Source organism: Heterocephalus glaber, unplaced genomic scaffold, assembly GCF_053883595.1.
Source record: "Heterocephalus glaber isolate CG9 unplaced genomic scaffold, H.glaber_assembly_v1.0 deba00001550, whole genome shotgun sequence".
Classification (NCBI taxonomy): domain Eukaryota; kingdom Metazoa; phylum Chordata; class Mammalia; order Rodentia; family Bathyergidae; genus Heterocephalus; species Heterocephalus glaber.
In genome coordinates, this window is record NW_028258343.1 from 16,298,028 (window position 1) to 16,314,450 (window position 16,423).

Genomic DNA, 16,423 nt, shown 5'->3' on the forward strand with positions numbered 1-16,423 from the left:
ATCGCATCCAGTACGCACAAAGAAGATGAAAATGAGTCTTATGGGCTGGGATATAGCTTTGGTAGAACAGTTGCTTAGAAAGCATGAGGCCCTGAGTTTAATGTCCATGACCAGGGGGTAAAATGAATCACAAACCTATGGGTAAAACCTAAAGCTGTAGGGCCGGGGGTTTAGCTCAGTGGTTCTGGCGCCTGCTGCGCAAGCACAAGGTCCTGAGTTCAATCCCTGGTACCAAAAAAAATTTAAAAAAAGAAAGAAAGAAAAAGAAAAAAAAAGAAAACCTAAAGCTATAAAATTCTAGAAGGTACACAGTAGAATATGTATGACAATGGATTAGGCAAAGATTTCTTAGATTCAGTGCTGAAAATATCATCCATAGAATAAAACAAAAAGAGTTCTAAGTGGAAGTTCAACAAATCAAAAACTTCTGGTCTTCAAAAGGGAATGTTAGAAAAATTAAAAAACGAGCCATAGACTCCTAGAAACCATGTGTAAGTCTTATATTTTATAATGGATTTCTATCAAGGATGCAAAGAACCTTGAAATCTCATGAATAAGAAAGCAACCTAATTAAATATGGATATAAGGAAGGTGAAACAGAGCATCTTTAAACCAGAGAGTCAGGAGGTGCTTAACGAAACAAAACAAAGCAATAAGGAATGAAAACAAAGGCCTCCATTGACAAAGGTGGGATCAAAAGGATCAAAGAAGCAACCGAAAGAGCCCCCCCCCGCCCCGCCCCGCCCCGTAGCTAAAGTTGGAAGAATTCAAGCAATAACAACAACGATTTTTAAAACAGCTATAACCCAGGATAAAAAACAGGTTTTCACGAATCAGTCTCGATTAATATCAATAAGTGGTTAAAATAAGTTATGGAGGAAAAGAGAGCTCTCCAGTAGAATTACAAGTAATGTATGTAAATATTTTGTACTAAAAGAGGTTGATGCAAAGAGGATTGTGGGGAAAGATTGTAGAAGGATAACTTTAGCGTGGAAAAATCTGACAAACACTACATTAACCAGGTGATCAAGGTTAACATAACAGTGTAAAAGTTGATAGTAAAAATTTTTGCTAAGAAATGATGAAAATGAAACTCTATTTACCATTGTGGCCTTCCTTACCCAAAATTATAGTCCCAGCATAGTCATTAGAAAAAATACCAGGAAAATTCAGTTAGAGGAGGAATCTACAAAACATCTGATGTGTACACTTCAAAACTGTCAAGAATATTGAATACAAGGAGAGTGTAACAGTCTCTCATAGACAAGAGGAGCTTGAGGAGTAGAGATCGTACAACCCAATGCGCTGTCCTACGTGGGATGCTGGCAAAACTACAGGACCTTAGATTAAAAACTAGCAAATATGAATAGAATGTATATTCAGTTACCAATGATGTATTGGCATTGTTTCATTATTTGTAAAAATATAACATACTAATATAAGATGCTATGGGATATATGGGAACACTTTGTTCAGTTTTTCTGTAAATTTAAAGTGGTTCTAAAAAATAGCCTATTTTAAATACATGAGCATAAAATTTGAATAGACTACCATAAGAAAATATATAGATGAAAAATAAGCTCATGGAAGATTCTCAACAACATTACTTATTAGAAAACTAAATTAAAATTGTAATTCACTGGGCATGGTGGTGCACACCTATATGTAAGAGGCTGAGGCAGGAGGATCACAAGTTTGAGGCCAGCCTGGGCAATAGGGCACGACTCTGTCTCAAAATAAAAAATAAAAAGAGCTGGGGAGGTAGCTCAGTGGTAGAGGACCTTGAGTTCCATCCTCTGAGGTGGCAGGCGGGTGTACTGAGATACTACTACACTGACTCAGAATTCTCAAACTCAAAGCCTGATCAAACCAAATATTGATGAAGAGGGCAGTAACTGGAAATTGTATACACTTCTCTGGAATGTAAATGACATAACTTCTCTGAAAAACAATGTGAGAGGTGCTGGAGATCTCAAACATACACTATATCATGGTCCATCTATTCTATTCCTAGATGTTTCCTTGAAAAAAATGAAAGCATATGTTTTGATACAAAAATATTTACAATAGTCTTATTTGTAAAATCAAACACTGGACTATACCCAAACCAATTCATGAACAAAAACATGAATAATGAAAGTGTGGCATATCCAGGCAATGTAGTTCTACTCAGCTTTAATAAGGAATAAATATTAACAATGGCATGGGGGATCTCAAAATCAGAACACTGAATGAAGAAAGTCTGTTTTTAAAAAGATTCAATTTTTGTAAAATTCTAGAGAATGCAAATTATTATACAGAGATACAAAGCAAATTGGTGGTTTTCTGTGGACAAAATGAGAGAGCTAGATGGGACAGAATCTAGAAGAAACTTCTGGGGATGATGGAAATGTTCATAATATCATTTTGTGGATCTCTTCACTGGTCTGCACATTTGTCAGAATTTATCCAACTGTATACTGATTTCTGCAGTTTAGTGAGTGGTATGTTTAATCTAATTTGACTTGAAAATTTTGTCATTAGAGATTTTTACTTTCAAATTTCTATTTTTTCATTTATGTCAAACATCATTAACGTGATATATGTTTGCTTATTTGATATAATGACATCATTTGGTCAAGTGTTATAGCATTTTCAGAATTAGAAATCAAAAGTTCATTGAAACTGTTTTAAATTGAGCTGTGTTTACCTAAATGCAACTTCAAGGTAGAGAATAAAATTATTTTTTCTTCTTCTTTTTTTCTTTTTTTTTGGTATTACTGGAGATTAAACCTAGGCCGCTCACTTTAAGCTACATTTCCAGCCCATTTTTAAATTTCAAGACAGGATCTTGCTAAGTTGCTCAGTTAGGTTCAGACTTACGATCCTTTTGCCCAGCACAATACATAAGCACGTAAGTAAATTATTTAAAGAGACTATTGTTTTAAGGAAGAAAGCAATAATGAGGGAGAGAAGGAAGGGCTAAAGAAGGAAGGAAGAACAAGAGGAAAGAAGGAAGGAAGGAAAGAAGGAAGGAAGGAAGGAAGGAAGGAAGGAAGGAAGGAAGGAAGGGGGAAAGGACCAAAAATTTTACCTTATTGCAATGACTTGAACTTCTAGAATATCATATTCAGAAAACAGAAAATGTTTTCTTTTATGACCAAAGAAAGGAAATACAAATATTGTGGATATGTATGAGATATGGTCCTAAATGGGAGTTAAATGGACCAGGACAGTAAACAATTACATGATTCGCAGAGCAGAGTGGCAGAGCAGGAAGGACCATCCATCAAAAACTCTGAAAACAGCTGGATTAGGGTAGGGAAATACAGGACTCTTAGCAGTCAGTGTGCAGCGCCAGGCAGCTGATGCTTGGGATGTGCCGATAAAATAAAACTACATTGTAATAAATTTGCCCAAACTTTAGCATTCTATTTCTGGCACGATAAAGAATAATATCCTTTTCTTTGTTTTCAAATGCATACTTCTATTTTACATCTACTGTTTTCCTTACATCTCTAGCGAAACTCACTCCAATCCCACTTTTAATGGTTCATAAGTCAGCCTGAATATTTACCCCCTGCTCAGTTTCTAAGTACAGTTGAACTTTTGATGCGATTCAACTTCACTGAATTTTTAAAAATAGAAATAAAAAGATAGTGCATTAAGAGCAATCGTGAAGGCAGTTGCTATGGTTTATATCTAGATGCACCCCTAAAGCCTGATACGATCATAGGCCTGACCTTTGGAGGGTCACTAGATCACACTTGGGGTGTGGGGTTTGGGTGGAAGCGGTGGGTCACTGGGGGCTGGCCCGGAAGCTGTGACTGACCTTCCTGGGTTCCCCTGGCCTCTGCTTCCTGCCTGCCCATGGTCGAGCAGCTTCGCTTCTGCCAGGCCCCTGTGCCATGCAGCCCTGCATTGGAGTGTCGACCATGGACTGAAACCTCTGCAAACCGCAAGCCCAAGTAAGCCTCTTCCCCTCTAAGGTGGGTGTCAGGTATTGTGTCTTAGTAAGAGGGAAGTGACTAACACAGAAATCTAGCTCTGTGTTCTCTTTCCTGAATCCCATTGGGTAGATATGTATCAAAGTTAAGAACATTCAAGCCGGCTGGGTTGGACGCCCCTGTAAGTCCAGCATTCTGAGAAGCTGAGGCAGAAGGATCATCAAATTATAGCCCAGCCTGCGCAACTTAGTGAGACCCTGTTCCAAAAAGATGAAAAATAAAATAAAATAAGAAAATAAGCAAATCAGTATGGAGATTGAAAAAAAAAAAAAACCCTGAAAATCGGAAATTCCATTTGACCCAGCTATTCCCATTCTAGGTATCTTCCCCAAAGAGTTAAAGACATCATATTATAGTGATGCATGCAAAGCTATGTTTATAGCTGCATAACTCACTGTAGCGAAATCATTGAGTGACCTATATGTCCAACGACAGATCAATGGCTTAAGAAAATGCGCTCTATTTACCCAGTGGAGTACTCCTTGGCCATAATGAAGGATAAATTTGAGTCATTTGTAGGAAAATAGATGAATCTTGAAAGCACAATACTAAGGATTAAAAATTGCACAGTTTCTCTAATATGAGAGACTGAAAATATAAATAAGTTAAAGAGTGAAATAAAAGAGCCCTGTTACACAGAGAGGCAAACTCTGAAGAGATGGGAGTTTGGAAAAGGAGGGAAAGGGGGGGGGTAGAGGGAGTAGATCAAGATATCATATGCATGTGTGCCAGTCCTCCAAGCTGAATACAATCACTATACGTCTCAAACTTATACTCATAAAAATTGTTTGAAAAAAAGCTGAGTGTGGTGCACATGCCTGTAATTCCGCACTGTGGGCGGCTGAGCCAGGAGGATCACATATAGCCCAATCTGGGCATCTTAGGGACTTAGAGAAATCATGTTGGGAAATACAAGATAGAAAAGGGGATGTAGCTCAGTGAGAAGGCCCCAGTACTAGGTATGGGGAAGGAGGGCAGGGCTGGGGGAAAAGAAAAATAAAGTTAAGAACTTTTAAGTGATATGGAACACACACCAAAGATTGCATATATCCAGTGTTATCAGAGACATGCCCACTTCGACAGGGAAATGCATGAATCTCCGAATGCATGCTACACAGAGGTTAACAGTAACTTCATGATATTGGCAGGTTGGTCGTCAAATGAACTGTAGAAAACCTCTTGGGATTCAGATAGCCTCAGATTTCAGGTTTGCAGATTATGAGACTTGGTAAACCTATAATTTCAGTACCTTAAAGAGAAAACTCGTGGCATGAAACCAGACAAGTTTAAATATAAAAACTTGTGCACATGTTGTGACAGATTTCTGTAAGTTTCTAAGTGCTAATAATATAGAATTGTGGCTGGTAAGAGTTCAATTATTGCATTTCAATTTTTGTTTTTCCAGAGTTTTTGCAAAATGGCCATGTGGTTTCTGAAAAGTGTAGCTACGGACTCATGAAAACAATGTTTATACTATGCTCATTTTAAATTAACAATTATAATCAAATAGCTGACCAAGCTTGTGATTTGAAGGGGAATTAGACAAAAAGAATATAGCTAGGCTAGTGTCTATCAATACTACTATTTTAAGAGAAAATGGATACTTGTAGGTGGGTGGAATGTAAGAATTTATCACAAAATGTCTCAGACATATATTTAAAGTGCATTACTAAAAATACTTCCTATAGTATAGTTAAAATAGTGTATTCATATTATTTTGGAATTTATTCATAATGCTATATCGAGGGTCTATGTGTGGCAACCATATAGAAAAGAATATTATAGTGAAATCTTCAGGTCTGAGGCAGTTTATTGTGATTAAGCCCCAACTGACTTTTGTTTCATCAGAAACCTGTTCATAAGATTAACGAAAGTGTATTTCACATATATTGCATTCTGATGAATAAGGTGTTAGACATTTCTATGTGAGATAGTTGAAATCATTAGCTTAAGCGTCTCACTTAAAATACACACTTTCTCAATATGGTTTTGCTTTGACTTAATTTCATCATGGTTTTCCTATGTAATATTGTTTCTCTAAAAATTTAATTTTTTGCTCTAAGTACATTTTTCCTGTCCCTAGAATGGTAGCCTTTTTCTTTTTTCTTTATTGGTCCATGTTTGCCGTCCATAACATTTCCATTCCTTCTGTGGAGTTGGTTCATGTGCAGAACACATCTTTGTTCCTGTTTTCATCCCCTTTCCAACCCATCTGTCCTCTCCTTCTCCTCATTACCTTCCCATTTGAGAAAGGTCTCTCTCCCTTCTTCCTATTATCTATCTTTTATTTTGGTGTTTACTTATTATGTGGGTTTCTCTTATAACAGAAACCATGTGGTATTTACCTTTTTCTGTATATCAGGCTACATCCTTTTCTTCTTATACTATAAAGATTAAGTCTGCAGAGCCATCTCAATATTTTCCCTAGCAGGAAGTGATTGGTAGGATTCTCACCTAAATTCTGCAAGGAGAAGGTCAGTGTATTCAGATATTCCCTGCGAGTCTCTGACAGTGAGCCAGTCTGATTATTCCGGATCTATGCAGTGTAGAGTTGTATTAGAAGTTGACTCGGGAGCTCAGAAATGCTCCATTTGCACTGCTGTCCCCAAGCACTCAGCCTACTAATTGTTTTTTAGCTTCACAAATTCCCTAATCTGCAATCGAGGGCTCTTGATACCCATCATTTTTGGGTCTCCCTATTAGACTGGCACATTCGGAGACCAAATGAAATTAGAAATGCTTCGAAAGCAGAATCTCTGAAATATTATCATGCCCTCTTGCAGCCTACATTTCTGTCTCTTTGGCCAGAATGTTCAGGAAACTCCAAGTAGTGCCCAGATGTTTGGAGACATTTGATTAGCAGGAGTTATCACTCGGAAAGTGCGAGGGATTTATTTTGAGATGTCTGCTGTTACTCCGGCTGCTGCTATAAAGCTGTGGGTTGTTCTTTCCTTTTTGCCGTAGGAGTACTTTATAATTTCAGTAAGATTCTCTCCACATGAAATAATGTACTTTAATGTAGATTTCCTGCAGCAGTGCACAAATACTTCTCTGTGGGATTTTATGTTTCAACCAATTCGATGTACTCATATCACTTTTAAATTCATTTTTACTTACATTTTTATAATGTTCACCCTGACTAGTAATTTTAGCCCTACATAGATTTTCTTTGGTCATGTTCTAAATCGTAAAGTCCTACAAGTCTCAAGGATAAGGCAAAAGAAATTCTTTTTCTTGGACTCCCATTTCAATGTGGAATGAGTCTTAGATTATAAAATATTAAATAAAAATGAAAATTTTCTTAAATATCACTATTATTTGCTTGGCTTAAAAAATAAAACAGACTACTTTTTGCTAACCTGCATGACAGTCTGACTAGAGGTAGAACAATATTCTTATTTGGGATATGTATGTATTTCTCCAACCCTTAGACTGATTCTTTTGGTTAAGCTTTTTAATTCTAGTTCCAATTTCAATAAACTTTATTGGCATAGTAAGGGATGCAAGCATGGCCAGAACCCATAAATTATATTTGTGACTTTAGGGCAGCAGGTTTCACAGAGGTAATAGGATTTTTTTCCCTTGCATCTTCATTTTCTATTAAGTAAGGGAAATGGAAAAGGATATTTTAGTTTTAGAAAGACAGTGCAGGAGGGAAAGAAAAAAATGGACTTCACAGTGTGGGTGGTTTCTGAAATGAGCCACGAGCAGAAAGCAAACATTGTCTTTAATGAAATGAAAGAAATAACAATTCAATATGTTTTTCAAAATAAAATGTGTGTCTAGGGGGACATCAGAGTTTTGTGGCATTTGTACAACTTTTTAGTCCTTCTTGAGAAAAACAAATTAAGCTTACATATTCAGAACGATGTTCAAAATTCTATACTTAACATGGTCAAAGAAATTACAAAAAAATTTACACCTTTGTAAAAGCTAACAAATACCATAAAATTCAAGAAAAGTATAACATTTTACTTAATCAGGTAATTCCCTAACATACCTCTACACGTTTTCCTCAACATTTTCTGTTACATATTTTTATGGAGGAGCAGGACCCCAGATTGAACCCAGGGCCTTCTGACTGAGCTACATTCCTATCTCTCTAACTAATTGAATTGAATTGAATTTTTGCACAGGGTCCTGCTAAGTCCCTAATTTGCCCAAACTTGGCTCCATCATACAGTCCTCCTGGCTCAGTCTCCCAGAGTGCTAGGATTACCAGGCATGCACCATCATGCATGGCTTTTGGTTGCATACTTCTGACCACCTCTCACATGACCATTTCTATAATATTTTCTATAGTTAGAGTGGGAAGATCATTGCTTGATCAAAATATCTTAGAGCTTAGAAAATTTTCTTTCATATTCACAATTCATGGTTGTTAACACCAAACCAAGACTTTCTTCTCTGCTGGGATAGTTAAAACATGTGACTTCAAAAGCTGACATGAGTTTCATAGTACTGCTGCAGGTTTGTTCCCTGTAATCACATGGATTCTATAAATTCAATTTTTCATAATTCTCAACCAAATAGGAAGAATATGATGTGTTTGTAATTCTCCATGTTACACTATTATGTTTCTGACTTATGAGGGTTTGTTTTGAGTAATCATCCTTCCCTTGATAGCACATCGTGTCAGTGTCTGGAAAAATGGTGTCAGGCCAGCTTCGGGGGGGTGTGTGCGCGTGCGTGCGCGCTCGCGCGCGGGCGTGTGCATGTGTCCAGCCATCTACCTCCACCGTGTGCACACCTCCACACCTGGAGGTCTCCAGCCTGCGTCTTCATATCGTGACTGACAAGTCAGCACAGGGTGTTCCTGGGAGCCAGGTCTGCACCAGCACCCAGGAATAACATAGCTCTACCTAAAAGTGTCTGTAAACCACAAAAATGCCTTCTGCGAAGTCAGGGTTTCTCAATCTTGGCACTACAGACATTTAGGGTTGGATAATCCTATGTTGAGGGAGGAGAATTTTGTGAATTGCAAGATGTTTGCCAGCCTTCTTCTCTGCCCATTAGGTACAGGTAGGACCCACAAACCTTATTTCAGTTGTTATACCCCAAAATAAGGGGCATAACCTCGCCCTGAGCTGAGAGACATTGTACTAGCATAATCTCATTAGAGTCCCAGCTCATTAATTATTTACTGTAAAAGCCAGCCTCTACTCTCATGGCAAATATGACACAGGGTAAACTGAAGAAGAACAAGCCATCATAACCAGGTACAATATCTTTATTTGCCAATTTCACAAAAAGACAAAAAAGAGTCCAGCAAAAGACATTATTATTAAGGCCTCCCCAAAGTATTAAAAGGGACATAGTCAAGGGCTGTGGGTCCCATTAATCTGATTCCACAATAAATCAGTGTCTGTTATTGAGACCAAAAAGATTCAGAATTGATTTTTTCTTCTAGTATTTAAAGGTACTTTGAACTTAGATGTAATGTTTCTAGTGGGCAGCGGTTATTTCAATTGGAGTGAACAGGAAAGAACTTAGCTCACTGGATGGTCCTTTTGTCATTACAGTGCTGTGGGTCTTATCAACCATTTGTGCAGGGCCCATACCGCAAGACCAGTTTTCTTTCTCCTTTAGCTCTTCAGAATCGGTACATCTAGCTAGCTCTGAAGTTACTTACTTCAAGTTTCCTGGTCTAGCCACCTCCACCTTTCTCTTTATAAAACAATTAACAGTGTGTAGTCATACTTTGTCAAATTCCAAGTCACCTGCTACAATCAAGTGATGTTAGAAGATGTAAGCTTTGAGTTAGTGAACTAAGTCCCTTAGATGAATAATAATTGAGAGTCTTGAAGTAAGAAGTGATGAACTTCTGGCCAATGGCTGTAGCCTACCCTGGAGTGGAGGAAGGCATTTTTTGTGTAATGTTAGATTCAATGACTATAGACTCCTCTTCTAAACCCTTTACACACCACCATCACACTAATTTTCTTAAAATTTAAAGGAAAAAAAAATGAGTCTGATAACTATTGTGTAAAAGCCAAGAGTGTATGTCTTGTCAAAAAGTGTTATTTTAAGGCAGTTAAGGTCCTGCTACAATGTGGTATCTATTATTAACATTAATTATATATCAGTATTAGTTTACAAATGAGGAAACTGAGGCTTATTCAGTAAAGAAAAATAATCCCTTGGGAGAGTTTTACAGATTTATTTCTGGCTCAGGAACCTCTAATAAACATTGAAGTTAAATGCAAACCTCGGTCCTTAGTTAAAACTCATTTCCCTCAGTCTGCAATAACTCCAGCTGTGGAGATGAACCTGAAAGAGGCCTGAAGGCCTAAAGGATTGTTTTCCATTGTCCCAGTCTCTGTGCTTTTGATGGGGAGAAGGGAAGCTTCTCAAAGCATTCTTCATCCACTTCATACTTAAAATTATATATATATGCAAATTAAAACATGCTGCTCAAAACAAGGTTTGTTTCCGAGGAAAGATTTTTCTCTATCAAATAAGATTCAGAAACCAATCATTAAATTGTGTTAAATATGCTTATTCTCTGCAACATGGTGTTTCTCAAACATAACTGACAATGCAGTTTTATCTTTTTTCATGAAACATTATCTTACTGGGTACTAGCATTATTTGGGGAATAGTTTGTAAAATGCTAGTGTAGTTATGAGAATATGAAGTTTGGTACCAGGAGGTTTTTTGTTCAGATTTTGACTTTAACCTTTACTAGAAAAGTGGATGAAATAAAGTTATTTAATTTCTCCAACCCCCCAAAATCTTATCTCTAAAACTAGGATCAAAATACCTACCACAGAGTATTATTATTATGAGGTTTAGAGTTAACACATGGAGATTTACCTTGAAAAGTGCCAAGTTCATGCTTTTATTAATATTTGGGTGTATTTTCTGAAAGAACTTGAAGAAGGTATTAATTCAGAGTCACAGGGATGAAATTTGTATTGACATAATTCTATGAGCTTTTACTTAATATGGGTTGATTGACTTTGTGGGGAGAATGAACTGTGCCTAGCTGTGTTGAACCTGGTGATGTGCTTGCTAGTTATTTATGTGGAAGTCTCTCGGCTCTAGAAGCCACAAACACACAAGCTGGTTAGAACTGGGAATAAACCAACTGGGAATAAACCGTCACTAATTTAGTATAGGTTTACACAAAGAAATTGACTTCTTACTGAAGCTTTAGACCAACTATTAACCATGCTAGTGTCTGAGTGGGTAGAAGTTATGATGTGTTATGATGTTATTCTTTCAGATTTTTCTATTAATATACATGTATTATTTTTGTAATAAAGAAAAGAATTATTTTAAAAAATTAAAACAATGCAATCTGGAGTTCTTTAATGCTAAGGACAGGAAATGCTTATGTGCTTAGAGGAGGAGCCTGTGTCAGCTTAGTGCTGTGAACAGCAAAATTATCTTAAAATATAAAAATAATTACAGTCTTTAGAACTGAAGGAAATCTTAAGGATCATCTTTTTTCATGTTTTCCTGTGACACATGAAAAATTAGGACCTTGGGTATTTACGATACTTGCAAGCAGTAGGTTGATCATAGAATCAGAGCTCTTGTGCTTTTCAGTGTCTGTATAAAAACAACACAGACTTGATGACTAGGAGAGGGAGTCGATTCCAAGGAATGTCGAAGTTTCCTACACCGAGTTCTGGTATTCTGATTCTTTCCAGTGTACCCCACTGATCTGATTCCAACTGACTTGTTTCTTTGCCTCTTACAACTTCTCAATGGGAAAAATTTGAAACAAAATGGTTGTGGCTGCCTTAAATCTTCCCATTCTCTTTTGCCCCTTTGACATTTTCTCCCAAATGCCAAATCCCCTCCTGTCCTCTACCCACAGTGTCCCATGCCGTTTCGGGCTGACCCATGTTCTCACCCCAACTGCTGCTCAGGCCCTTCCCATTACAGAGTGTTCATCATTCCTTTTGTTTTTTCCTGTCTCTTTCCCTACCTCTGCCCAATTCAAACTTGAACTTCAAGATTTACCTCAAGTCTCCCACAGTCACTCAAGCCTTTGCTCAACGCCTGAGTCAGTGTTGCTGGTTTCTCCATACAATTACTACTTATTAATATTACGGTTGTGTTTTTTTCTCCAACCGGCAAATGAGCCAGACAACTCTTATTCTTTTTTGTAATAACATAAACTAGAATTTTGTGCAAATAGTGGCTAAATGAGTAAAATTAGCCTTCCCTGGCTTGTTCCTCTCAGGTAGACATTTAGAGAAACGTGATGTGATGGGACAGTTTTAGCTGAGGCGATTGAATGAGAGACCTTCTCTCTGCTCTCACAAGAACATAAAATAAGACATGTAAGATGATGGCATTTCAGACAGTGTCTCTAAATTTGAATGGATAGGCAAACAGGTCATCATGGTACCCAGGCTGGTGTCTACCTGAAGTGTAAGGCAGCTAGAACAGCCAGGTACAAGGCACTAGTGAGACAGCAAGAGTAAGATGTTGGGAAACCCTGGGAAGGATGGTAATGTTGGGGGAGAGAGGGAGAAATAAACCAGTGCCGGTGTCCATGGCGGGAACAGGCAGCAGGGAACAGGCAGCAGGGAACTGGCATGGTTGTTCTTTGTGAAGGTGTGCTCACTAACTGCCCTTGCATTACATTAAACACAGCATCTTCTGCGGCTGACATCAGAATACATTTCATCCTCCAGCTTCTCATTTTGGTAGCAGAAACTGACAACACAGATCCCAAATTGTCCCCATTAGAAGTGAGAGAAACAGATGGGACGAGAACAAGCAGAGTGAAGATATTTGTCACCCACCCTTGCTAGAAAATGACAGAAATTAATTGCTGCTTCATCTGTGTTTTCACAGCAGGTTGTTTGTACCTCATCGTGCCTACCCTTTTTGCAATTATTCTTAATTATTTTTCTCACACATCATCCTCTTTGTCCCTGCACACTCACCGTTTCTAGGTAGCTTTGGGCTGCAGGAAGAATGAGATTCCATGCTGTATGGCTGCACCTCCTCAAGGCCTGCTGCAGAACATTATACTTAGGAAGAGAGAAGTGAAGATACACAGAGGAGCTGCTGTACTATAGTAGGAAGATATTGGATAGCAGTGAGAGAAGGAAGGGACATCCATAAATTGGATGAGCTACAGTGGAGAAAATGGAAGTTGAAAGTTAAGAAAAAGAACAAGGAGACTGTGTTAGACCAATTCCAATACCTGGTTTCAAATTCACTCATATTTTCTGTAATAATTGCTGACAAAATTTTGCAGAATCTGGTGTTTCAATTTGTACTGAAGTAGTTAGGGCCAACTTGTCAACTTATTCCACTGCTAAATAATTCATCATTCCCCAGGGCTCTTTAGTAAACTGATCAGCTGCTGCATTGCTACTGGATGAAATAGCTCTATGATGGGTCTTGTCACTTACCAACTCTGGTGTCATTTTTCTTTGAGAAATTGTACTTTCAATATGAAGCACATAACTGCTTTTTAATAAAGAGGTAGGTTGCAATAATTTAGAAGCTTTTCAAATATCTTACCTAGTCTCCTTAAACATACACATGAACTGTGATTTATAGATTCTGTACCAAGATTTATTCTTCAGAATTTTCGTAAGAATTTTAAGGACTCAGTATGTCATCTTCTTCATCTCACGAAAACTCAAAAATAGCTTGGAGAAAATCACCCAGAGTAGATAGAATCTTAAAAGCTAGTTGAATTTTTTGATATAAAGATGAATTACTTTAGATTACATTTTAACCAATAGTCTCCATATTGCAGAAACCATTCTCCCTTCCATTTTACTCTGACAAGTGGTTAGTTAGCCCCTACCTAACAGGTAACTAATAAGCCAGGCTGAGGAGCCAGTTTAATTTCTGATCAGGCACTGTAACTTTCTTGAGTTTGCAGTTTTTTAAATCCAAAAAGACAGGAAAGCAGAACCTCTGTATTTATTCTATGAATCTGTAAAACTAAAGTACCCATCCTCCTGGGGGGGGGGGTTGCTTCTTGGTTGGTAGACTCGACTCTTATAACCAGTGCCTTAAAGTACAAGTTAAAAAATCAAAATGCAAGAAAACCCAGGGTAGAATAATAAGACCACTGAAAATTTAGTATATAACCATGTAAACCAGTAAGATGTACATGATTACTGTAACTGCAAATTTAGCTCTGAGTTTCCTAGCAGCCAAAGTAGAAAAGGAAACCCAGATGGTTACACAATTACTCATGAAATATAAATACACATGGTTCAGAAAAAATGAATCATTCATCATACATTTTCTTTTACTGAATCAAAATTTTCCTTTTGGTAATGTAATCACACTGAATCTAGCCTTGACTTGGGAGATAAAATGCAATAAAAGTCTCAATCTTTTCTGTATTTTTCACACAGTAAAATATTAATTGTAATGAGAGTGATTCCTTCTGGGGCATCTACGTGTTTTACTTATTTCTTTATTGTCCATCTCCCCTCACAGAAATGTAAACACAGGGCATGGGAAAGGATTTCCTGTTCTTGGAACCTGGTTGTATAAGCAGCATCTGGAACAGTACCTATAACGCACACAGAAACTACATCTTTCTATGAAATAAAAGAAGAAATCAGGTTGGGACAGGCTGGTAGGAGAGATGTCAACGAAACCACCATGGTGAATTTAAGAAGTTGGTAAGTGCTAATTAGAACCCAAAGCCATCAACCTGATCATGATTTGTCAATGGAGATGGCTTTCCCTCCTGACAGCTGTGGCATCTGGGAAAGTAGAAACCTCAAACACTGAGATCTAAGGTGACTTGAATTGTCCTCAACTGTCTTCAGTGTACAATCTCCCCTTTCTCAGGATGCCTTGAATTTAGACTCACTATTCCTGTGTCTCTGATAAAAAATGAGTTCCAAGTATCACAGGTGGGAGATGGAAACAAGCCTTCCGTGTCTCAGTGGGTAAAGAAGCGGTGGTGATAGCTATTCGTGTTCACAGAAGCATTTCATTAGACACCAAGAAGAATGTCAGAAGAAACAAAGCCATTCTTGAGAATGTTAGAGCTATGAAACAAGAAAAATATTTGAAATAGAATAAAGGAAAAAATAGACTTCAATGTGTTGCATCAGAATACTTGTAGAATATTCAAATGGCCCCGGGTTTTCTTAAATGTTCTCTCTCTCTCTCTCTCTCTCTGAGATCTCACTATGTTGCCTGGGCTAGTCTCAAACTCCTTGGTTGAACTAGTATTCCTGCCTTGGCCTCTTTAGTAGCTATGACAACTGTTGTGTGTGTGTGTGTGTTTGTGTGTGTGTGTGTGTGTGTTACTGGGGATCAGACCCTAAGTGTTCTGCCACTGAGCTATGACCCAGCCCTTGATTTTCTTTTGGTTTTTTTTTAGACTGGTTCTGTTTAATTTGCTGAGGTGGGACTTGAGCTAGTGGTGATCTACCTCAGGCTTCTAAAATGCTGGAGTTATAGGTGTTAGGAGCAGTGTCCCTCAGCATTGACACTAGCAGACTTTCGTAATGACCTATAGGTGCAGACAAGTAGACAGAATGACATGGGCTGTAGACCTCGTAGATCACAGAGGATGCAGTCTGTTTTTCAGCAGCATACATCTATAGGAGACAACATAATGATAGTTATGATGAAATATACCAACTTCAAGTTAACTACTGACAAAGTTTTCTCCAGTTTATATGGTCCTCAGAATAAATGATATAATTAATGTATGATCATTAGCATTTATAGCAGAGGAGCTGTAATGGACTGTTAAGAACTCTATTAACTCTGATTATGGAGAAAATTGTAAGTATAGCTAAGAACATTTTATAAATTTGCTATTATGATTTACCTTCATGTGGTAATCTAATGAATTCTTGCTATTCCAAGTTAGTACTTTAAACAGCACATTTGTTACAGGTATAGACTGTGGAGTCAAAGTGCATGGATTTGCACTTTAGCTGTATCCTTTAAATAAATGGGTAAACTTATCTGAGCATCAGTTTTCTTATCTGTAAAATGGTATAATATTTAAAGGACCAGTTGGTATAACCCATGTGAACAGTGATCACAAACCCAACTGGTTGTGAACAGAAGTGTTTGTGAGCAGAGGTACCACTGCATTAGTTTCCTTTGGTGCTGCAACGAAATGCTACACACTTTGTGGCTTATGACTGCAAACCGTTACCTTTCACTACTGGAGGTCAGAAGTCTGAAACAGGTTTCCTGGAATCCAGTCCAGGAGAACGCTAGGCTGTGCTCCATCTTGGGCTGTCCCAGAGAATCTCTTCTCTTCTCCAGCTTCTGGAAGCCACTCGCATCCCTGGGCTTGGGGCCCCCTCCATTTCCAAAGTCAGCAGAGTAGCATTTTCTCTCTGTGTTTCTGTCTCTGACTCTGTGTCTCTCCCTCCCCCTCCCCCTCCCCTTCCGATTGCCAGGAGTCTACCTGGAGAGTCCAGCATGGTACTCTCATGGCAAGGTCCTTCATAACTTTAGTG